The sequence below is a fragment of the Balaenoptera borealis genome, assembly GCF_965194805.1.
Source record: "Balaenoptera borealis genome assembly, chromosome: 15".
Lineage (NCBI taxonomy): Eukaryota > Metazoa > Chordata > Mammalia > Artiodactyla > Balaenopteridae > Balaenoptera > Balaenoptera borealis.
In genome coordinates, this window is record NC_138871.1 from 16,181,778 (window position 1) to 16,207,670 (window position 25,893).

At 35.3% G+C, this 25,893-nt stretch overlaps 1 long non-coding RNA gene across 1 annotated transcript; it reads right to left on the reverse strand.

Annotated features, from left to right (window-relative positions):
* Positions 1 to 5,070: 5,070 nt before the first annotated feature.
* Positions 5,071 to 25,028, reverse strand: LOC309612030. Its single transcript, XR_014234896.1, has 2 exons — positions 5,909 to 25,028; positions 5,071 to 5,583 (listed from the first exon to the last, which is right to left on the reverse strand). It is a non-coding gene; the product is annotated as an uncharacterized lncRNA (long non-coding RNA).
* Between the last annotated feature and the right edge of the window lie 865 nt (positions 25,029 to 25,893).

Here is a 25,893-nt window from a genome sequence, read left to right on the forward strand (position 1 = left end):
AAAGAGGAAATCAAAAAATACCTAGAAACAAATGACAATGAAAACATGATGTGCCAAAACCTATGGGATGCAGCAAAAGCAGTTCTAAGAGGGAAGTTTATAGCAATACAAGCCTACATCAAGAAACAGGAAACATCTCGAATAAAAAACCTAACCTTGCACCTAAAGCAATTAGAGAAAGAAGAACAAAAAAACACCCAAAATTCAGCAGAAGGAAAGAAATCACAAAGACCAGGTCAGAAAAAAATGAAAAAGGAATGAAGGAAATGATAACAAAGATCAATAAAACTAAAAGCTGGTTCTTTGAGAAGATAAACAAAATTGATAAACCATTAGCTAGAGTCATCAAGAAAAAAAAGGAGAAGACTCAAATCAATAGAATTAGAAATAAGAAAGGAGAAGTAACAACTGACACTGAAGAAATAAAAAGGATGATGAGATATTACTACAAGCAATACTATGTCAATAAAATGGACAACCTGGAAGAAACGGACAAATACTTAGAAAAGCACAACTTTCCGAGACTGAACCAGGAAGAAATAGAAAATATGAACAGACCAATCACAAGCACTGAAATTGAGAGTATGATTAAAAATTTTCCAACAAACAAAAGCTGAGGACAAGATGGCTTCACAGGCGAATTCTATCAAACATTGAGAGAAGAGTTAACAACTATCATTCTCAAAATCTTCCAAAATATATCAGAGGGAGGAACACTCCCAAACTCATTCTACGAGGCCACCATCACCCTGATAACAAAAGCCGACAAAGAGGTAACAGAAAAAGAAAACTACAGGCCAATCTCACTGATGAACATAGATGCAAAAATCCTCAGCAAAATACTAGGAAACAGAACCCAGCAGCACATTAAAAGGATTATACACCATGATGAAGTGGGGTTTATCCCAGGAATGCAAGGATTCTTTAGTATAGGCAAATCAATCAATGTGATAAATCATATTAACAAATTGAAGGAGAAAAACCATATGATCATCTCAATAGATGCAGAAAAAGCATTTGAAAAAATTCAACCCCCATTAATGATCAAAACCCTCCAGAAAGTAGGCATAGAGGGAACTTACCTAAACATAATAAAGGCCATAGGTGACAAACCCACAGCCAACATCATTTTCAATGGTGAAAAACTGAAACCATTGTCACTAAGATCAGGAACAAGACAAATTTGTCCACTCTCACCACTATTATTCAACATAGTTTTGGAAGTTTTAGCCACAGCAATCAGAGAAGAAAAAGAAATAAAATGAATCCAAATTGGAAAAGAAGAAGTAAAGCTGTCACTGTTTGCAGATGACATGCTACTATACATAAAGTATTCTACAGATGCTACCAGAAAACTGCTAGAGCTAATCAATGAATTTGGTAAAATTTAAGGATACAAAATAATGCACAGAAATCTCTTGCATTCCTTTACAGTAAAAACAAAATATCTGAAAGAGAAATTAAGGAAACACAGGAAACACTCCCATTCACCATTGCAACAAAAAGAATAAAATACCTAGGAATAAACCTACCTAAGGAGACAAAAGACCTGTATGCAGAAAACTATATGACACTGATGAAAGAAATTAAAGATGATACAAACAGATGGAGAGATATACCATGTTCTTGGATTGGAAGAATCAACATTGTGAAAATGACTATACCACCGAAAGCAATCTACAGATTCAATGCAATCCCTATCAAACTACCAATGGCATTTTTCACAGAACTAAAACAAAAAAATTCTCAATTTGTATGGAAACACAAAAGACCCCGATTAGCCAAAGCAATCTTGAGAAAGAAAAGCGGAGCTGGAGGAATCAGGCTCCCAGACTTGAGACTCTACTACAAAGCTACAGTAATCAAGACAGTATGGTACTGGCACAAAAACAGAAATATAGATCAATGGAACATGATAGAAAGCCCAGAGAAAAACCCACGCACATATGGTCACTTTATTTTTGATAAAGGAGACAAGAATATACAATGGAGAAAAGACAGCCTCTTCAATAAGTAGTTCTGGGAAAACTGGATAGCTACATGTAAAAGAATGAAATTAGAACACTCCCTGACACCATTCACAAAGATAAACTCAAAATGGATTAAAGACCTAAATGTAAGGTCAGACACTATAGAACTCTTAAAGGAAAACATAGGCAGAATACTCTATGACATACATCACAGCAAGATCCTTTTTGACTCACCTCCTAAAGAAATGGAAATAAAAACAAAAATAAACAAATGAGACCTAATGAAACTTAAAAGCTTTTGCACAGCAAAGGAAAACATAAAGAAGATGAACAGAGAACGCTCAGAATAGGAGAAAATGTTTGTAAGTGAAGCAACTGACAAAGGATTAATCTCCAAAATTTATAAGCAGCTCATGCAGCTCAATATCAGTAAATCAAACAACCCAATCCAAAAATGGGCAGAAGACCTAAATAGACATTCTCTCAAGAAGATATACAGATTGCCAACAAACACATGAAAGGATGCTCAACATCACTAATCATTAGGGAAAAGCAAATCTAATCTACAGTGAGGTATCACCTCACACCAGTCAGAATGGCCATCATCAAAAAATCTACAAACAATAAATGCTGGAGAGGATGTGGAGAAAAGGGAACTCTCTTACCCTGTTGGTGGGAATGTAAATTGATACAGCCACTATGGAGAACAGTATGGATGTTCCTTAAAAAACTAAAAATAGAACTACCTTATGATCCAGCAATCCCACTCTGGGCATATACCCTGAGAAAACCTTAATTCAAAAAGTGTCATGTACCACAATATTCATTGCAGCTCTATTTATCTTTACAATAGGCATGACATGGAATCAACTGAAGTTTCCATCGCCAGATGAATGGATAAAGAAGATGTGGAACATATATACAATGGAATAATCCTCAGCCATAAAAAGAAACAAAATTGAATTATTTGTAGTGAAGTGGATAGACATAGAGTCTGTCATACACAGTGAAGTAAGTCAGAAAGAGAAAAACAAATACCGTATGCTAATATATATATATGAAATCTAAAAAAAAACATAAAAAGTTTCTAAAGAATCTAGGAGCAGGATAAGAATAAAGACACAGACGTAGAGAATGGACTTGCGGACACGGGGAAGGGGAAGGGGAAGCTGGGACAAAGTTAGAGATTGGCATGTACATATATACACTACCAAATGTAAAATAGCTAGCTTGTGGGAAGCAGCTGCATAGCATAGGGAGATCAGCTCGGTGCTTTTTGACCACCTAGAGGGGTGGGATATGGAGGGTGGGAAGGAGATGCAAGAGGGAGGAGTTATGGGGATATATGTATATGTATAACTGATTCACTTTGTTATAAAGCAGAAACGAACACACCATTGTAAAGCAAGTATACTCCAATAAAGATGGATGTAAAAAAAAAAAGAACAAAAAAACCCCATAAAAAAACAAATTGTGATGGGCAATGAAAAGTGGATACTGTACAATAATGTGGGACAGAAGAGATCATGGGGCAATCAAAATGACCACCATCAACCACAACAAAGGCCAGTCTTCATCCAAAGAAGTTGATGTTTTATATATTATGAGATTGGAAGGGAGTCTTCTCTTATGAGCTCCTTCTGGAAAACCAAATGATGAATTCCAACAAGGACTGCTCCCAATTAGACCAACTGAAAGCAGCACTAGACAAGAAGTGTCCAGAATTAAGCAACAGAACACATAATCTTCCATTAGGATAATGCAATGCTGCATGTTTCTTTAATGACCAGGCAAAAACTGTTACAGCTTGGCTGGGAAGTTCTGATTCATCTGCCATACTCACCAGACATTGCACGTTTGGATTGCTGCTGTATTCACCAGACATTACATCTTCAGATTTCCATTTATTTTGGCCTTTACAAAATTCTTTTAATGGAAAAAATTCAATTCCCTGAAAGATTGTAAAAGGCACCTGGAACAGTTCTTTGTTCAAAAATGATAAAAAGTTTTGGGAAGATGGAATTATGAAGTTGATTGAAAAATGGCAGAAGGTAGTCGAACAAAAGGGTGAATACGTTGTTCAATAAAGTTCTTGGGGAAAATGAAAAATGTATCTTTTATTTTTACTTAAAAACTGACTCGAAAAAACAACAACAACAACAACAAAAAAAAAACTGAAAGCACTCTTTGACCAACCCAACACTTCTCAGCAATATTGTCTTCTGATCCATGAACATGGGATGTTTTCCCCTCAATGTTTTCATTCATCTTTAATTTCTTTCAACAGTGTTTTATAGTTTGCAGAGTATTAGTTTTGTACTTCTTTTGTTAAATTCATTCCTAAGTACTTTATTCTTGTTCATCCATAATTACTTCTATGTCCTTTCCTTCTTTTGTGTGTGTATGGATTCACATTGCCATATAGGTTTAATATCTTTCAGGCTGAAGAACTTCTTATCTTGAATGAGGTCTACTGTCTTCAAATTATCTCAGTTTTTTAAAATTTGGAAATGTCTTTTCATTTTTGAAAGATAGCTTTGTTGGATATAGAATTTACAGTAGACAACAGTATTTTTCTTTGAGCACCTTGAATATGTTATCCACCTGCCATCTGGCATCTATTTCTGAGAAGCCAACTATTAATCTCAAAAACATTTTTGTCCTTGACTTTCATCATTTTTACTAGGATATATCTGTCTGTGAATCTCTCTGCATTTAGTTTTTTGGAGTTTATTGAACTTCCTTTCTTCAAGTATTGCTTCTGTTCTTTTCTCTCTTTTTATTTCTTCTAGAATTTACATTATGCATATGTTGGTGTCTATAATGGTGGCATACATTTCTCTGAGGCTCTCATTATTTTTCTTTATTCTTTATGTTCTTTGATATACACTGAGTGTGGTTTTAACTTTCTTTTATTTTTTAACTTGAAAATATCCATTAAAATTTCTATCTCTATTGATATTCTCTATGATGTGACATTGGCATATTACCTTTTTACATCTTTAAACATTGTTTACTTTATTTCTTTGAACACATTTATAAAGGTTACTTTCAAGTCTTTTTCTCTTTAATCTGACATCTGGTTTCCTCGACTGGCAGCTTTGTTGCCTGTTTTTTTTTTTCTGATGTGTGGGTCTTACATTCCAGTTTTCTTTCATGTCTCATAATTTTTTGTTAGAAAGTAAATATTTTAAATAATATAGTGTAGCAACTTTGGATATTGCCCTCCCACCCTGCCCCAGGCCTGTTAGTGTTATTTTCTTGAGGTGTTACTGCTGACACTAAAAACTGAGTTAGAAGAAAAAGGAAGTGACAGAGATACAGAGAATAATCAAATAGACTGCTAAGATTGAGAAAGCCAGTAGGTCAAGATTGTTTATTAACTTCTACTGCAAGAAATCTCATGCTTATTGCAGCTGAGCCATATTATTGTTTGGTCCCCACTTAGAATGCTTTTCCATTTTTTAGCATGAGTTTATTCGTTTTTTAAGCACTGTTTATTTTTTATTTTTATTCATTGACTCCTTCTTATGTTACAGGCATTATAGAAAGAATCCTATATAAATTATCCAACAATTTTCACAAGAGCAATTTAAAATACATGTTATCACACCTTTTTTTTTTTTTTTTTTTTTTTTTTGGCTGTGTTGGGTCTTCGGTTCGTGCGAGGGCTTTCTCTAGTTGCGGCAAGCGGGGGCCACTCTTCATCGCGGTGCGGGGACCGCTCTTCATCGCGGTGCGTGGGCCTTTCACTATCGCGGCCCCTCCCGTTGCGGGGCACAGGCTCCAGACGCGCAGGCTCAGTAGTTGTGGCTCACGGGCCCAGCTGCTCCGCGGCATGTGGGATCTTCCCAGACCAGACCAAGGCTCGAACCCATGTCCCCTGCATTAACAGGCAGACTCTCAACCACTGCGCCACCAGGGAAGCCCTATCACACCTTTTATGAGTGAGAACATTTTGTTTCAAAGAGATTAAATGGCTTGTTCAGGAGTACATGCTAGTAAGTAGCAGAGCCAGGATCCCATCTCAGATATGTCTGATTCTAAAGCCTGGGCTCTGAATAACGACTGTATTCTTCTCCTTTTTGGCTAAGCTACAAGTAAATCTCTTTGCTATGGACATTTCGGTCATAGACCCTGAAATACCAGTAACTAGCTGGGGGTCAGAGTTTGCCGAACACTAGGATAGGGGAACATTTGAATTTATTTGCTGAAATTCACAGTAACCATACATATTCACTACTGAATCAGATGGTCATCAAATGTGATACTGTGGAGGCAGTTAGCATGATTCTATCCTTCTTTCTGGTGTGGAAGACGGTTCATAATCTTTTGCTGGCACCTCCCAGGCCTCACTCCTCAATCCTCACCCCACCCCTCCAGTCCTCCCCAAAAGCTCCAGCATGCCCAATGATCCATCCACATGTAGTCATTTTCCTAACAAGCGTTTTTGTTCTGCTTTGTCATGAATTTATACATCTGTTGTCACTTGATGAGTTGGTCTAGTTAAGAGAGACTGATTTTTAAAAAATTTCTAAGTAAGATTCATATTAAACAATTCATTTATAACTTTATCTCATCTGTACCTCTCTGACCCTGACTTGCCTCTGCCCCTAAAATGTGCTACCCCTGTTGTAACACCTATGGTGCTATTCAGAACAGTGGGAAAAGGCAAAAAGCAAAAGTAAAGGGAGAGGAGGGAAAAATTAATATATATTATATAATACATAATTTAAATATATAATATATATTTCTTTTACTATTTGGTGCATTTAAGTTTATGAAAGGAAGACATATATACTATAATAATGTGTTAGTAATATAATTATATATATAATGATATATACACATATATATCAGTATATATGATATATACTATATATATGTATTAGTCTTCCTTTCACAAACTTAAATGCACTGAATAGTAAAATCAAAATATATAAAGCAACTTGGCACAGTTACTATATATATATCTCCTTATCCTGGCTCCTTATGGTAGAGAATAGTATTTACAAGTCAAGATATGGGCATGAGGCATGCTGAGTACTATTGGGATGTTCTTTCTCTTAGATCCTTTCAATGGCTGGAGCTAAGAAATATATGAGTGTGTATGTATTTATGCATGTTCTTATATATGCATGTATATGCACAAATAGAAAACCATGAGATCAACACTAATAACTTCAGTTTCTATCCAACACCACAAGGCTGATTCTAGCTTTCTGCCTTTCCTTATTTCTAACTAACTCCCTTCTCTCACAGTTAGAAACCTAACTCTTATTATCCTCACCATATTTACTAACTTGATCAAGTTTCCCAGTATATAACCAATCCCCTTGTTGTACTGCTATTGATACCTACTGTGTAGACATCCTCCTACTCAGCTTGGACTTTGCTAAACCACTGTGGAGTCACTGATTTTCTCCACACCACCACGGTCAACTTCAATGGTTGCTCTTCCCATTCTGCTTGGACTCTAACACTTGGACCATGCAGTTGCTCTCTTCACTCCACTGAGGCTTCTAACTCCACACTTGGCCACTATCTTTACTCCTCCAACACCATGAATTCCTAGCTTGCGTGTTCCTCTCTAATGTGTCCTTGACTAAATTATCCTGGAAGAAATGAAGGACGGAAGGAAGGAAGGAAGGAAGGAAGGAAGGAAAGAAGGAAGGAAGGGAGAGAGGAAGGAAGGAAGGAAGGGAGGAAGGGAGGAAGGAAGGAAAAGGGAGGCTAATATCACTAGAAAACAAAGCCTAAGACAATATCAACAGAAAGAAAATTAAAGATGAATATTACTTGTAAGGTGGATATTGAAAATATGAGCAAACTTAATTCAGCAAAGTGTGATAAAAATACATCTAATCAAGTTGAGTTCAACCAAGGACAACAAAGATGTTTTCACATTCTAAACTGTTAATGTAATTCAGTACCTTACAGGCTTAAAGGATAAATAAATATGATCATTTCAATAGATGCAAAAAGCATTTGATAAAATTCAATACCCCTTTTTAGATAAAACTTCGAGAAGTATTAATAAGACATTTTCTTAACCTGAAGTAGCAAACCAGCAACATTCCTCAACAAATATCATAATTAATAATGGAATATTACAAAAATTTTCTTAAAGATCAGGCAAAAAACAATGAAGCCCAAAGTTGTTGCTTCTGTTCATCATTTTACATTTTCTAGAATGTGAAATAACAAAGTAAAAGAAGATGAATATTTTAGGATTAAAAAGTAAAAGATAAAACTGTCATTCAAGATTTTATTTTTATCTAAATAGAATCACTAGAAAATGTTCAGTCAGATAATGAAAGTTATTATGAGAGTACAGCAAGTGTGCTGGATATAGAATCAATACATGAAAATCAATGTATTACTTTATATCAGGAACAAATAGTAATCTAAATTTGCAAAAAATATTATTTACAAAACAAGTTACATGACACCTTATCTAATAAAATTTACCTTTATGGGAAAATATTTTATTTAAAAACCTCTAAGCAAGACCTAAACAGTTGGAAAGATATGCTATATATGAAAGAAAAGACTTTTCTACTGTCAAGTTATCTATTCTCTATTAATTGAACTATGAGCTAACTACAATTTGAATAAAAATCCCAACAAGATTTTTCCTGGTACTTGAAAGGTGATTCTAAAATTTTATTGGGAGAGCAGAAGACCAAGGCTATCTAAGATAATTTTGAAGAGGAATATAAAAGGATGATGCTTTCCTTACAAGTTATACAGATTTATTTAAATGCCAAATATTTAAGAAGGGTAAGGTATCTGCATTATTAAGTATAAAGATATATTAAAATGCTGAAATATTTAAAATTATTAGAGATGATCCAGTGGAATAGAACAGGAAGTCCCCAAAATGGATAGTATCCTTTGAAGCATAGAATTTTTTGATTTTGATAATGCACAATATATTTAATTTTTTCCCTTGGGCTTTTGGTGTCACATCTAGGAAACGATTGCCAAACATAAGGACATGAAGATTAACCAGTATGTTTTCTTTTCTTCCAGGAGTTTTATAGTTTTAACTCTTACATTTAGGCCTTTGATCCATTTTGAGTTAATTTTCAAATATGGTGCAAGGTAAAGATCCACTTTCATTATTTTGCATGTGACTGTCCCGTTGTCCCAGCACAATTTGTCGGAAAGACTGCTATTTTCCCATTAAATTGTTCTGGTACCCTTATCAAAAATTACTTGACCATAAAAACCTGGTTTTATTTCTGGACAAAGAGACAAATTAAATTGTTTAGTTTTTGGTCCCTTCAGTGTGAAATCAATATAGCTTGGAGAGTTCCTTAAAAACTTACATTTCTTACAATTTGGTAACTATAAGAGCTTTTATTTTCTGAGACACTAGTACTGTCCTTATTATGCCTACATTATTTTGTTTACTCCTCAGAGTAACCCTAAAAAATGGGTATTGTTATATGATCACTGCTGATGAGACAGAGAATATAATGAGTCATAGCAAACACTTAGGGGTCATACCGCCTTGGTTGAATTCTGACTTTACCATCACCTTTGTAGCATGGCCAAGGCACTTAAGTTCTTGGTATTTCAGTTTCCTCATTTGTAAAATAGCACATACCTCATAGGATTGGTGTGAAGATTAAGTAATTTAATATACATAAAACACTTAAATTAGTCCTTGGCTCAAAGAGCTATATAAATGTTATAATTGTTTCAAATATAGGAAGACTTGGATACATAAAATTAGGCCATTTGCTTCAGGTAATTAATTGAGAAATTGATGTATTTTATATAGCAAATGAGTTCTGTGCTTTTGCTCCTGACCACTCTGCTTTATGCCTCCCATGCTGTTTATTTAGATGATTATTTTTTATTGTTTTATGGGTGACTGGTAATGCCTATTCTTAAAATTTCCCAGGTGACAAGGGTTTAAATTTAAATAGAATTTTGGAAAAGTGATCTTCATTTGTCCATGTGTTAGGTTGGTCTCCAAATTGTCTTCTGAGGAATCTTTTGGTCCTGCCTATAGGTACTTTGTTAGCTAACTTGTGTCGAGTCGAAGTGAGATGTGATCCATTCATTTATGTCATTGTCAGACTGTAATTTTATAACCTACTACACAGATGACTGTTATTGTGTTAGCCTGCTTTTACCTAACTGATAACATATAATACAGGTTTTCCCTGATATCTGAAAGTAGAGCATTCCTATGAAACATTTTGTTAGCTGAAATGATGTAAACCTTAGGACACATATTGCTAATAGATGAACAAAATAAATCAAGGTAAAGCACAGATGCTCACAGACACAGTTCAAAGCTATGGCAGCCTGATGCTGAGATGCTGACAGTAGTTGCCAGGGAAGGAGCTTGGCGGTGCCACTCATGCTGCTTGGGGTGTGAGTTGCCTCTATAAAGGCTTGCTGCAAAACAAATGCTGAAGCTCTTTTTACTTTTTGTTTTTTTTCCTAAAAGAGAAAATCCTCTTCTGATTCCTTTTGGTTAGCAAAAACAAATATTAATGTAGGTCTTTAACAAAAGCAAAGTGGTATAAAGCAAACTTTCAAAAAGCAAGGGAAGTCTGTATCTGCATGTTAAGTTTTATACAGATAGTGTATACTCAAATCTTAAGTCTTTACTGTTTACCAAAAGCTTTGGGTCAAAAGAGAATTCCTGAGAAACATTCAGTCCATCCATTCCTGCAGATGTTTAAAATGTATTATTAATTGAAGTCAGATCATCAGAGGACTGTGCCTCTGGTTTGCATTATCATGTCCCCTTATAAAACGATTTAAAATAGATTTAATTTTGGAATTACGCAAATAAGTTAAGTTGAGGATATGTAAGTAATAGTTCTACAAGTTCTGTTTTATATATATATTATATGTAAAGGATTTTATTCAACTCAAAACATTTATTAAATTTGTGACATGTGCCGTATATTCTACTAAGCTCTGGATATGCAAAAACAGTCAAGGCATGATCTTACCTCTGAAGGACTTATGGATTTGCAAGCACAGAGTAAACAAATAAGTGCATAAAACTGTTATAGCTGACATGACCACATTATATATCGACAACAGCAAGGTAAAATGAATCAAGAGTTCAATTTCATCTGAAAGGTCTGGAAGGGCTTCATGGTAAAAGGGAAGACATAAAGATAGTAAAAGAAGGTAGGTTCATCTTTCTAAAAGGCTTGTATGCAGAAGGAAAGTGATAAGGTGGTGTTATATTGAGGGAAGGGTCAAGTCTTCTTTTGTTTATTTGTTTTGGTTTGTGTGTAATGGGGAAGATTTGAATAGGCTTTAAAGAATGGGGAGAAAACCATTAAAAAGAGAAATACTTGCTTGCTTACCATCTCTCACCCCTTAGATTGGAAGTGGCCATAAATATGGCAGCTCACATTCCTGGTGCAAGTTGCTAGTGCCAGAGGGAGCAATATGGTCCTTATTCTCAAGTAATTATGGAAATGTTTTTAATCTGTCTGGTGGCTTCCAGAAATACTGGTGAAAGGGCTTGGCTTTATTTAACATAACTTGGAGCATTCCAGGGACCGAGGCCACTTCCTGGATGGCATTTGCTGAGTTTCTAAACATGATAGTATTGACCATAGCACTATGGGAGAAGTCTAGACAAGCAATAGGCAATTTGGCAAGTTTGGGAATGAAGAAGTTAGGAAAGGAGAATAAAGGCTTTTTAAAATTTCCTGTGTCCATTGAGGAATCAAGAAGGACACATACATGAGCAGAGCTGGATACAGGCTCAGAAGAGATGTGAGAAGACCCTAAAGTTTCATCTCTGCCTGATCTCCAAGCTCCACACAAGCAAGAAGTGAAGGTGAAAGCAAAGTTGTAAATGGCATAGCTAAGTTTTGAAGGACTGCCCCCACACAGAGCCAATCTGCAAAGACTAGGAGATTCTTTTTATCTTTTTCTTTTTTGTTTTTTTGCTAAAAGAATTTGAAGAGAACTCTGTGAAAACACTTGGAACACAGAGTTCAGTGGTCATACACAACAAAAATACAGACTTTGCAAAAGTAGTTTGGGAAAGTCAGTAAACCAGATAAACAACAACAACCCACAACAAGTAGCAACAATAAATCCTGGGAAGGGGGCGAATCTGATTTCCAGAGTTGCCATATTATATTTTAAATGTCCTGTTTTCAGAAAAAATTATGAGCCATACAAAGAAATAAGAAAGCCTTCTTTATTCAAAAGTAAAAAACAAATTAATAGAAACTGTCCCTGAGGAAGCACAGAGATTGAATTTACTAAACAAAGACTTTAAATCAAGGGTCTTAAATATCTTCAAAGAGCTGACAGAAATCAGGGGCAAAGAACTCAGCTAGGCGCACCACCTATCACTAAACAAAGAATATCATTAAAGAGATAGAACTTATGAAATGGAACAAAGTACAATGGCATAGGGGAAAGATTTAACCTGATCCAAAAAGGACACTTAAAAAAAATGAGACTGATGTTAAAAGGTGAGGAGGGTTGCATCTACAGAGAAGGTTTAAGAACAGGTTTGGAGAATTAAAGGGACGTCACAACTGAGAGCTTCTTTTGCTCTGAGTCAAGGTCAATCGCTGAGAGGAGAGGATAATTTCTACAGGTTTGAGAAAGCTTGAAGATGAACATTCGGATAAAATAAGACTTAATATTCAGTTGACACTGGAAATCAGGAATTGAGGTGGTGGGACTCTGAGCCATTGTGATATCTCCTCATCAACCACCGAGTAGGAGCAGAAAGGGACTGTTGTCATATTGATCCAAAATTCTTGAACTCTTAACCAGTAAAATCTCTTATTGCTCTTTTAATAGTATTTCTTACTAGTATCATTATCAGGAAAGGGTGCTTTTCCTAAATAATATTTTACTTTAACCTCCAACTGTCTGCACTGAAAACTTTTTTCATCAGGTGTTAAGATTACAGAACAAATTTCTATTTCACTTATAGAAACTGCAAAGAATCATAGGGTATGCATTTCTACAGGTAGATTTTTAATTCTTAGTTTTTCTTGACCAGCTTTCCTATAACAACATTTCATAAAATTGATATTACTTAGAATTCAGTTCTAGGAATTTTAGCTAGGTAGCTGAACACTGCATGCTCTATCCTCTTCTTTGACAGTCACGAATTACATTCATATTATCCAGTGTTTCTGTGATAAATAATTTAACTATTTTTAAAGCCAGCTTTTCTCATATTTATTTGTTACTGCAGAACATTTTGCAAAACACAGCACTGTATGAGATACCAGTCTGAACAATTCTGCCTTAAGCCACTTATTTCATTATCTTGTGTTTTATATGTTTTTGTTTCTTTCTAAAGTGCCTTGAAATCTTTGTCACTTGAGAAAGGCCAGGGAGACCAATGGGTCTCTAGATTGAGGGAGGAGGTGCTTTCCTCTGACTCTTATAGGTTAGTTTACTCCCAGGAAGTAGTCTACCCATTTCATATCAACATCTTCTCCTTTCCCTAATTCAATTTAAATGCTGTTTTCCCATTTTGAGGGGTTCATTTGTTTGTTTAATATAGAATATAACAAGAAGGAAACACAAATGACCCATAGGTTGACTGCTTAGTGAACCTCTGATGATATTAACAAACAGAAAAGTGATATGTTAGGCACTTCTGGAAAGAAATTCCAGATATTACAAAATAATATAATGCTATAGATGTTATCCTTCCTAAAGGAAACCACTGTTAATAGTTTCTTGACTTGATTTCAAGATAAAAGCTCATATAACAGTAAATAAATATACTTTAAAAATAAGCAAACATTATCATACTATGTTGATTTACTAACTTTTGGCTTTTTCCCCCTTAAAATACATAAAAGGAACTTTTCTGTATAATTATAAAGTGTGGCTGCCTCACTGTTTTTACGAGTTACACATCATTAAAGGAAGAAAAAAAACCAGAATTAACCACTCCTCTTAAAAACTTGACATAACAGGGTAAATTCTCAGGAATATAATTCCTAAGTCAAAAAGAATGGACATCCATTTACATACAACCAGAAATACATGATATTGCCATTTTCTTCTTGTCATCATATTTTGAAGAAGACATTGTGAAGCCAGCATACATGCAGTGAGGGTGCAAATGTCAGGAAACCAAGTCATGTGAGAACAGATTAAGAATGGGTTGCTGATCCTCAGGTAAAAATAGCTAGAGAAAATTTATTAATTTGCATTAAAGCATGAATGAATTCTACTCATCCTACTTAATCTTCCCAGTGTAGTTGTATTTCATAAGAAAACTATTTTAACATGAGCTATTTTCTAATTATAGGATTTTAGGCAGTGCAAGAAATTATTAAGTACAGGTAAAATTTAAAACAAAATGAAAACAAGAGTTGTCAGAGTTTTTGACTTACAGGGTTCAAGACTCTACCACATTAATCTTGTAACAGCTTCCTTACTGAATCTATTACTCTTTTTCCTCCTTGGAAAGGGAACTGTATTAAAGGATTATAAGAAACTATAGATGATTTACACTATAGATCAAAATAGTTGATCACTTTATTTTCTAAAGTTGAGTTTTGACAAATGTATCAGGAAAAGAAAGCTCTGAATGAGGGCAAGGAGAGGGGAAAAATGATATTCAATTTTGGACCATGACCTCTTTAAGAGAGAGACTGGCTTGATCTTGGGGTACCTTTTTGGGGGAAAGAAGGCAGCTATAGAGAATGAATAATTGCCTCAAGGATGAAGCTGAGTCTCATAGAATGGGAGTATGAAAACTGCCTAGTCTATTTCTCATCTCTTCTTTACTATTTTCTCTTTCTCTCTCTGTCAAAATTAATTCAGTACTATCTGCTCAATAATGTTTTTGGGAGAGCAGGACGTCAGGTGCAGCCCTCCTAACTCCTCTCATTCAAGTCCTAAGAAGGCAAGGTCATGTCTTCACCTGTTTTTCCCTGATTTCCAATTCAGATCCTCTTTCCACGTTCTACGTAGAGTGTGTACATATTGTTTGGAATTCTCACATTACTACCACTTTTTTCTTGCCTTCTTAGAAATGCTTCTTGTCCTATTTTATTCATGGAATTCTAGTGGGTCATTCCATATACCTAAGTAATTCTGCCTCCTTAATCACATTTGATTGGCTTTACACCAATCAGGGTTGGCCAGCCGAATTCTTCCCTTGGACTTTTTCAGGCGGACTACTTCATGCCTTCTTGAATACAAGCAAGGGAGGGTCCAGAACACTGAAGACTGAACCTTCACCTGAAACATTCACCTGAGTTTCAAAGAAATAAGTTCACTTTTCTCCTCTTGCCATTTCTCAAGGGAAGGTGGGGTTCTCATGGGAAGGATTAAATCAATAAAGTTGAAATAAAGACATCATGTTTTAATTGGACATTTGAGTGAAACAAAAGTAAAATTTGCAGTGTACAATAACAAATCTGATCATTCTGACTCATGGTGATACGAACATTCTAAACTCTCAAGAGTGGCACTGCAGATGATACCATTTCATAAAAAATATAGGCACAGACAAGTTAGATGTTCTTCCCTAGAAAACTTTTAAACTACTGTAAATACCCAGTGAAAATAAAGGAAAAGAAAAAAAATTAACCAACCAGCTAGCACAGAGTAAACTTTAGGTAATTCACCTTTGATGGACGGTTTTGATTGCACGTGGAAAGTTATTTTGGAATTTGAAGATTTTTTTTTCTGAATTCTTTTTTTTTAAGGTAGTTTAAGACAACAGTCTTGAAAAATGTTTCCCAAGGTCACAATCTATCTTTGACTGGGCATCTTCCATGAAGATATGAATTTAAGGAACAAAATAAAAATTGATTTGTCTAAAGAAAAAAATATAATGGATACTTTTTGGTAAATGTGATTTATGGTAACTGATGGCTTGGGTTGTGAACTTTCATTTTATAAATCAGAAAATAAATCTTATGATATAGAGATTGATGCTAATTATGAAACTCAAGTCTAAAACATATCAGATCTTTTTTTTTTTTTCCTATACCCGGAGTTCTATACCAGGACCTTATTTAAAACAATAATTCAAAAAGCATTATTTGGGCTTCCCTGATGGTGTAGTGGTTAAGAATCCGCCTGTCAACGAGGGGACATGGGTTTGAGCCCTGGTCCGGGAAGATCCCACATGCTGCAGAACAACTAAGCCCACAAGCCACAACTACTGAGCCCGCATGCTACAAGTACTGAAGCCCGCTCACCTAGATCCCAGGCTCCACAACAAGAGAAGGCACCATAATGAGAAGCCCGCACATTGCAAGGAAGAGTAGCCCCCACTCACCACAACTAAAGAAAGCCCATGTGCAGCAACGAAGACCCAATGCAGCAAGAAAAAAAAAAAAAAAGAAAGAAAAAAGAACCACCAAAAAGCATTATTCAAAAATGGATTTGTTAATGGAACAATTTTATAAATGTCTTTATTCCCAAATAACTATGAAACAGGGAGAAACCAAAATGTTAAAACAAAACCAAAATTGAATTAATAATGAATAATGCTCTTCAAAAGTAACAATAGTAATGAAGCTCCAATCCAACTTATAGCATCTATTTCTATATTCAGATAAAGAAATGACCAGTTGTGCTGCAGGCTCTGGCAAAGGAAATCAGTCTCGAGAGGCAATGTATCAAGATATCAGGGTTTGGGGGATAATAAGGAGAGGGGTTGAGGTTAGAGATATAGGTGACCCAAAGAGCCAAAATGAATTCACTTCCTAATGCACCAGCCTGGTAGGTAAAGCAAACGCTTAGTCATCTTTATATTCTACTTGGCTCCAAAATGTTTGAACAAACAGCCTGCAAATACATAGAAAATGTACAAAATAACAGATTAAAAGGATGGTGAAAGAAAAAAGTAGAGATGCAGAGGAGAGCCACGAATAAGAATAAAAGTGCTCATTGGAGTGACCTAAATTCTTGCTATAGGTGAGTCACAAATTTTACTCAAAACTTCTCAGCAATCAGTATAGAAAGAACTTGAGTTTCCATGGTGGATGATACAATTCACAGTGTTAATGGGACGAATACAGAAAAATTGTTGATAGGAAAGCAGTTAGAGAGTAAAATTCTTTTGGGGTCCTCCACTATAAACCATTCATTGTGGATGCTGATACCATGTTGTCTGCTAAACTCTTTTTTATCTGGCTTTATCCAGAGGGAGACTTTAAAACATATCAGATCTTAATTTTGGCTTTTCTGGACAAGGTTTACAGAAACGCCATATTTTCTAGCTTTATTAAAAAGCTGTGATATGTAGAGGTCAAAATCACTGACTGACTGTTGATAATTTTTCGGACAAAAACATTCAAAAACACTGAAAATTTGGAAATCAACTTATCTGTAGCATTTCCATAATTAAGTCCTTCACTTATGTTTGTTGGTGAATCCATTCACTTATTCAACTCAAATTTGCTGCACTCCTAATACATGTTAGGCATTGTGGTAGACCCTACACCAGCATGCTTGCTACCCTCTCTCTGATCACCCTTACCTCAGAGCCCTCTCTTTTCTTCATGGAGTCCTCACCGGTATTTCTATATCAACCTCAATGACTCATGGAAGTTATGCTCCAAATCACAAGTAACCAAAAAATAAAATCTCATTTGCATATGTCCTAAAAGGGGATGAATCATTTCTCCTCCTGAAATAAGGGGGAAAAAACCAAGACAAACAAAACAATAAAGGGATAGATAGATGAATCTCTGTAAAGCAGGATTCACGTCTTTATCCTGCTCCAGATACAGTATATTTTGCTTGATTGCTATCTCATTTTTAACTTATAGCTTTTCCAATTCTCCAACATTGAGTAAAGTCACAAATCAGATACTTTGATAAAATTCAGGGGAAAATTTACACTTTGGTGAGCAACCACAGTTTCTTTGTTTACATGATCCTCTCAGGTTCTTTTCATATTCTTTCCAAACCAAAGCACATGAGTATGATTAAATTTCTCATATACATTTGCATTCAATGTACTTTTTTTCAAATTAGAAGTAGCATAAAGGCCATAGAAAATTTGTGAGGAAGATTAATTGCCCTTCATTTCAAAAATATTACTCCCTCATTTCATACAAGTAGTATGCATTAGTATAGGGTGAGCTTGTTTTATTTTCTTGTTTTTGCTCATCCAGTTTGAAATACTTCTAATTATTCACTCTCCTTATCAAGCACACATTCCTTGTACTTAAATTTCGGCTTGTGTGTTTTGAAACAGTAAAATATGAGCATAAAAGAATATGTCATTTAAGCCCAACACACACGAAACTAATCCAGAAAGATTCTACTTATTATTATGAAATGTCTTAAGTTATTAAGGTTAGAATTCTCAGCCTGATTCTCACCGAGTTTTAATCCTTCTTTGATACAAATGTAAGTCCCTGAAGGAAGGATAAACAAGTGAAAAATGTATTATTTCTTCATTGCCTAAAATTTAAATTTATGAAAAAGGCAGAAAGGTAGACAGTAATTCGGAAAATCATAAAATGCAAGCAAATTCAGAGGGAAACTTGCATTTTCAAAAGTAGATGGGAGGTTTTAATATTAGTTAGTTATCAGTAGTGCAATATAGAGGCCAGACTTTATTTGAAAGACAACAATCAACTTTTGAAAGTTAAATTTGACTCTTTTTGAACATCGACTATAGTCTGGGCATTATGAGAAGAGGAAATTATTTGTGCCCTCATTCTGCATTTTCATAGAATCCCTGTTTTGTCCATGACTCCATTCCAGTTCCTGTGCAGCCCCAGGCTAGGGTTTCTGGCCCTTGGCCTCTCCAACCTGCCTTCTCCATCCTGAATCTCCTAATAAAATATGGAGGTGTATGTATCATTCTGTCAGTGTTATTTTATTGTCATGCTAAACTAATTAATTCACATACCCAAACAGGTTGACATTTTATTGCTAATATTCTATCCCTTGTGGTCAGTGCATAGGAGTCTATAGTCAAAAAGTGGTCAAGCTTAGTAAACCTTTACCCTATAAGAATACAAACAACAACAAAACAAAACAACAAAAAAAACAATGTCATAAAAGAACATCCCTGACAAAGATAAAATTTTCATCCTCAGAAAGGGCTTAATGAGGTAATTTCTTAATTTCAAACCAAGGATGAATCTAATACCTGGAATTTTAGACAACCCTGATAGTCAAATGTAGAATATTTATCAGAAAGAGCAGCTTTGGGACTTCCATGGTGGTGCAGTGGTTAAGAATCTGCCTGCCAATGCAGGGGACACGGGTTTGATCCCTGGTCCAGGAAGATCCCACAAGCTGTGGAGCAACTAAGCCCGTGCGCCACAACTACTGAGCCTGTGCTCTAGAGCCCGTGAGCTGCAGCTACTGAAGCCTGCATCCTAGAGCCCATGCACTGCAACTACTGAGCCTTCATGCTGCAACTACTGAGCCTGTGTGCTGCAGCTACTGAAGGCCACATGCCAAGAGCTCGTGCTTTGCAACAAGAGAAGCCACCGCAATGAAAAGCCCCCACACCACAATGAAGAGTAGCCCCCGCTGACCGCAACTAGAGAAAACCCGCGTGCAGCAACGAAGACCCAACGCAGCCAAAAAAAAAAAAAAAAAAAGAAAGAGGAGCTTTCATGTTACATATTTTTAGGTAATTGCTTATTTCATCTTTAGCTAAGACTCCAAGTTTCACTTAGCAGCTTCTATTCTCTCAATAAATCTCTAGAAAACAGCTACCATATTCAATCTAGTACCTGCTGTTACTGAAACAAATCAAAACCCTCACACTCAACTCATTCGTTACCTTTTAACTGCTTTGTTATAAATGAGACCAGAACTAAGAAACTTGTTTTTTTCTGGTTAAGCCACATGCATCACACCACTTATGGATGCATGGCTCTGGGTCACAATGTCTTTCCTTCATTTCTACTAGGAAGATGGAGCAGAAGGTCTGGGGAAACAGGGCACCAGGCTGTGACTTGTGATCCATGCTCTCAGTAGCAAGATGAAAATAAAATAACGGGACCAATCCCCAACTTTTCCATCTATCTTATACAAGAACAGGCAGTCCAGAGACATCCTTGGCCCCCATCCAGCATGGCATCTGCGACTCTCAAAGCTGCGGACTGATGCTGGCAATGAAATTCTTAACAAGATATTTTTCGGCCAGATGTTCTGGGAGTGCCCAGGGAATCAAGCTTCCAATGACAATGTAATTTAATGACTTAAGAGTATCTTAACCATATTTCTTTCCAGAATCTTCAGACAAGAAAGTAAGCTTCTGGATACTGGCCATTTATTTACTCAAACTATTATTTACCTAGTTCTGTTCCATAGACACTATCCTTCTGGGACTCTGGTATTACTGAGTTATTTCACTTACTTAGAGTCTATGGTTTAGGGTATTTACTGCCTTTGTGGAAAAATCGTGACAGTGGTAGTGAAAGAGAATACTCTTTTTTAAATTATTGTTATTATTATTTATTAAAGTATAACTCATTTACAAAGTTGTGTTAATTACTGCTGTACAGCAAAGTGATTCAGTTATACATACATACATATATATATATATATACACATTCTTTTTTAATATTCTTTTCCTTTATGGTTTATCACAAGATATTGAATATTGTTCTCTGTGCTATATAGTAGGATTTTGTTGTTTATCCATTCTATATATAAAAGCTTAATACTCTTTTAAGAAGTTTAATCTGCCTCTGTTCAACCTGAAGGCAACTTTACTTTCCAAACCCCATTTATCCCTGAGTGGAATAAACCTATAATATTATATTATGAACACAGTTGATAACACAATGGCCCTTCTTGATGTTTAACTGTTTCTTTTTTACAACATTCCTTCACATCAAGGCCGAAGCAAAGTGCAGGGAGGAGGAGTAGTAGAGAGAGAATTTATATTTCCTCATGTCACCATAAAAGTGAACTTTAAATCTGTTCCGTGTCCCTTAAACCTTCTCTCTCGCCTATGTTCTTAGGCCACTTACAAAATCTTTATAGCTGGAAATATTGACATCACCCTCTCTATCTGCCTCATCTGTGACAGCAAATTAGATATCAAGTTTTAGCAATGCTACCTGCAAAACAGTCATCAAATCTGACCTCTTATCCATTTTTACCATCACTAGAAAACAGCTAGTTCATAATATAAAGGAAGTTTAGTTCAGTTTTTCAGCTTGTCTCCCCTGGCCACATTGGGTAGCTTTTATAACAATGCCTTTCCTTTGAGATGCCTCCTGAGATATACTTTCCAAACTATTGACACAGTTATTTTTCCCAAGCCAACTATAATCCTATCACTTTCCCCCTTAAGTACCCCTAATGATTACCTCTAGGACTCACAGAATTACACTCTAACCCCTTTCAGGACATACAAGGCACTACTGGGCTGCTGAAACAGGTCTTCTGACACACTGCTCCAGTCATGCTAACCTTAATCACCATGTTCTGAATAAGCCATGTATTCCTATATCTTTGGGCATTTAAACAGGTTCTTCATTCATTAGATGTCTTTTCCTCCTTATCTGTCTAATGAATTAATTTCTTATCACAAATTCAAGGCACAGCTTCAACATCACTTGTAAATGTTCACCATTCACTCTCTCCTGTGTATCCACATTAGTTATTTATTCCTGTACTGTGACACATATTCAGCTTCATTGTTAGCCCCTTGGAGAGTCTCTAGGTTTGCTTGCTAGGAAAGGTGCCTCCAAGTGGACTCTGCTATTTAAAAGCTCATGTGCTAGTTGGGGAGATAAGATTAATTTACATGAAATATTATACCAGTGACACAAAATAATGGCACATCAATAATGCAACAGACAGTAATGCTACATGCTACAGAAGTTAGAAAAAACTAGGTAGGATTGTTGGGAAAACTCTTATTGATTAGTTGAAAATGAGTGAATAGAATTACAGGGCATCATCTATGACCCAGAGATTTTACATGTGTATTGAGTCCATCAGAGAAAAAAGAGTTGGTTAAATAATTAATTCCTATCAAAATAGCTATGGATTATCATACCATATATTTGTATCTACCCCTATTTGCTCTAGATACATACCAAGCAAGACTATAATACAAAGGATAAATTTAATAAAACATAACTAAGCTCAAAATTAAAGTACATATCTTTCTGTACCAGAAATCAAAAAGAAATGTGAATTGCTAGTGTAAAGGGCAGAAACAGTGTAAAGGCTTTCTGGGTTCTGTGTTCGGAGAGACTTATGTGTCATATATAAAGGAAGCTTGTTCACATACACAGGATTCTTTTCAATGCTAGAAGCCACAGTTTGCAATGCTGTGGATATCTATACAACAAATAACATAGTGACCTTTTAAAAAGCAAAAACATAGGCAGTGTGAGAAGACATGGGTAGAAGAACATTGTTAAAAAGAAATTAATGTGCTACCTTTAGTAAAACAGAGTTCACCTGGATAAGAAATTTTAAGTAAGACTAGAAGACCTAAAAAACAAAAAGAAGTTGGCATTATTTATTACATACAGCTTTATGGTTATATACCAAATTTTATACGCAGATAAAAGGCATACAACTTCTTAAGCACACATAGAACATTCACAAAAATTGATCACATGTTAGATAAAAAAAAATCATTAGTGTATTCAATAAAGTAGAAATATTATAAACAATAATTTAATCACAATGTAATAAAATTAGAAATTAGCATCAACATTTTTAAAAAGGCCCTGAACATAATATTCCCTAGGTCCATCCACATTGCTGCAAATGGCAGACTTTCATTCTTTTTCCTGGCTGAGTAATATTCCATTGTATAAATACACCACATCTTCCTTATCCATTTGTTGTTGATGGACACTTAGGTTTCTTTCATATGTTGACCATTGTAAATAGTGCAGATATGAACATTGAGGTGTATGTATTTTTTGAATTAGTATTCTTTTTTTTCTGCATATATACCCAGGAGTGGAACTGCTTGGTCATATTGCAGTTCTAATTTTAGTTCTTTGAGAAACCTCCATACTGTTTTCCATAGTGACTGTACCAATTTACATTACCACCAACAGTGTACAAGTGTTTCCTTTTCTCCACATACTCTCCAAGATTTGTCATTTGTAAATTTTTGATGATAACCATTATGACAGTTGTGAGGTGATATATCATTGTTGTTTTGATTTTCATTTCTCTAATAATCAGCGATGTTGAGTATTTTTTCATGTGCCTGTTGGTCATCTGTATGTCTTCTTTGGAAAAATGTCTATGCAGGTCTTCCATTTTTTTGATAGGGTTGTTTGTTTCCTTTTTGATACAGAGCTGTATGGGCTGTTTAAATATTTGGATACTAACTCCTTGCTACCATACACTGAGGAAAGATGTGACTTGTATCCACATCAAATGCAGCTCTCCAACCAAAGGCACTGGCCACACACAGTTTGTATACAGAGGCTCTCACAAATGAACACTCTTTCAAGACTGCAACAAGTAACTGTTTTACCTAAGTTCATAAAGACAGAGAAAGCTATGCAAAATGAAAAGGCAGAGTAACTGCTCTCAATTGAGAGCAAGAGAAAACCCCTGAAAAATAATGAAACAGAAATAAACGATCTACCAGATAAAGAATTCAAAACATTGGTAATAAAAATATTAACTGAATTAGGGAAAAGGATTGATGTAAACAGTGAATGTTTTAACAAGGAACTAGAAAATATAAAAAAGACCCAATCAAAAATGAATAATTCAGTAACTGATTTAAAAACATACACACACACTATAAGGAATGAATAACAGACTGATACAGAAGAACACATATGTTATCTGAAGACATAATAATAATAACACCCAATCAGAACAGCAGATAGAAAAGCAAATTTTAAAAAATAAAAGCAACTTAAGAGATCTCTGAAATAACATTAAGTGTACAAAAATTCACATCATAGGGGTCCCAGAAGGAGAAGAGAAAGAGAAGGGGATCAAAAATGTATTTGAAGAAATTATGACTGAAAACTGCACAAACCTGAAGAAGGAAACAGATATCCAGGTACAGGAAGAACAGAGGGTCCCAAACAAGATGAACCCAAACAGACCCACACCAAGACATATTATAATTAAAATGGCAAATTTAAAGGTAAAGAGGGAACTCTAAAGGCAGCAAGAGAAAACCAAAGATTCATATACAAGGGACTTTCTTTAAGGTTATCAACTGATTTCTCTGCAGAAACTTTGCAGGCCAGAAGAGAGTGGCTTATTATATACAAAGTGCTGAAGGGGAGAAACTTGCAACCTAGGATACTCTACTCAGAAAGATTATTATTTAGAGTAGAAGGAGGGATAAAGAACTTCTTGGACAAGCAAAAACTAAAGGAGTTCAAAATACTAAATCTACCATAAAGGAAATGTTGAAGGGTCTTCCATAAGTGCAAAAGAAGTAAAAATCTATAGGAAAGGTAAAATTCCAATAGGAAATGTAAATATATAGTAAGGATCCCCAATCAACCATTTAATTATCCAGTACATAGATTAAAAAACAAAAAATTGTAAAATCAACTGTAACTACAATAAACTGTTAAGGGATAAGCATAAAGATGTAAAATATGACATCAAAAACATAAAATGTGGGGGAGGGAAGTAAAACTATATCCTTTAGAATGTGTTTGAACTGACATGACTACCAGTTTTAAAAAAGTTGATATAATTATAGGTCATCATATAAGATCCACAAATCAAAAACATACAATAGATACATAAAAACTAAAAAGAAGGGACACAAGCATACTACTAGAGAAAAATTTCAAACCACAAGGTAAGAAACAAAAAGAATAAATGAACAGAGAACTACAAAAATAACCAGAAAACAATAAAATGGCAATAAGTACATAACTTTCAAAGATTAGTTTAAATGTTAATGGACTAAATGCTCCAATCAAAGGCATAGGGTGGCTGATTGGATTAAAAAAACAAGACTTTTCAATATGTTGCCTACAAGAGACTCAATTCAATGCTAAGAGAACACACAGCTTGAAAGTGAGGGGATGGAAAAAGATATTTCATACAAACAGAAATGATGAGAAAGCAGGGGTAGCAACACTTGTATCAGACAAAATTAACTTTAAACACTTGTATCAGACAAAATTAACTTTAAAACAAAGATTATACAATGGAGAAAAGACAGCCTCTTCAATAAGTGGTGCTGGGAAAACTGGACAGCTACATGTAAAAGAATGAAATTAGAACACTCCCTAACACCGCACACAAAAATAAACTCAAAATGGATTAAAGACCTAAATTTAAGGCCAGACACTATCAAACTCTTAGAGGAAAACATAGGTAGAACACTCTATGACATAAATCACAGCAAGACCCTTTTTGACCCACCTCTTAGAGAGATGGAAATGAAAACAAAAATAAACAAATGGGACCTAATGAAACTTAAAAGCTTTTGCATAGCAAGGGAAACCATAAACAAGACGAAAAGACAATCCTCAGAATGGGAGAAAATATTTGCAAATGAAACAAGTGACAAAGGATTAATCTCCAAAATTTACAAGCAGCTCATGCAGCTCAATATCAAAAAAACAAACAACCCAATCCAAAAATGGGCAGAAGGCCTGAATAGACATTTCTCCAAAGAAGATATACAGACTGCAAACAAACACATGAAAGGATGCTCAACGTCATTAATCATTAGAGAAATGTAAATCAAAACTACAGTGAGATATCATCTCACACCGGTCAGAATGGCCATCATCAAAAAAATCTACAAACAGTAAATGCTGGAGAGGGTGTGGAGAAAGGGGAACTCTCTTGCACTGTTGGTGGGAATGTAAAATGAGACAGCCACTATGGAGAACAGTATGGAGGTTCTTTAAAAAACTAAAAATAGAACTACCATACAACCCAGCAATCCCACTACTGGGCATATACCCTGAGAAAACCATAATTAAAAAAGAGTCATGTACCACAATGTTCATTG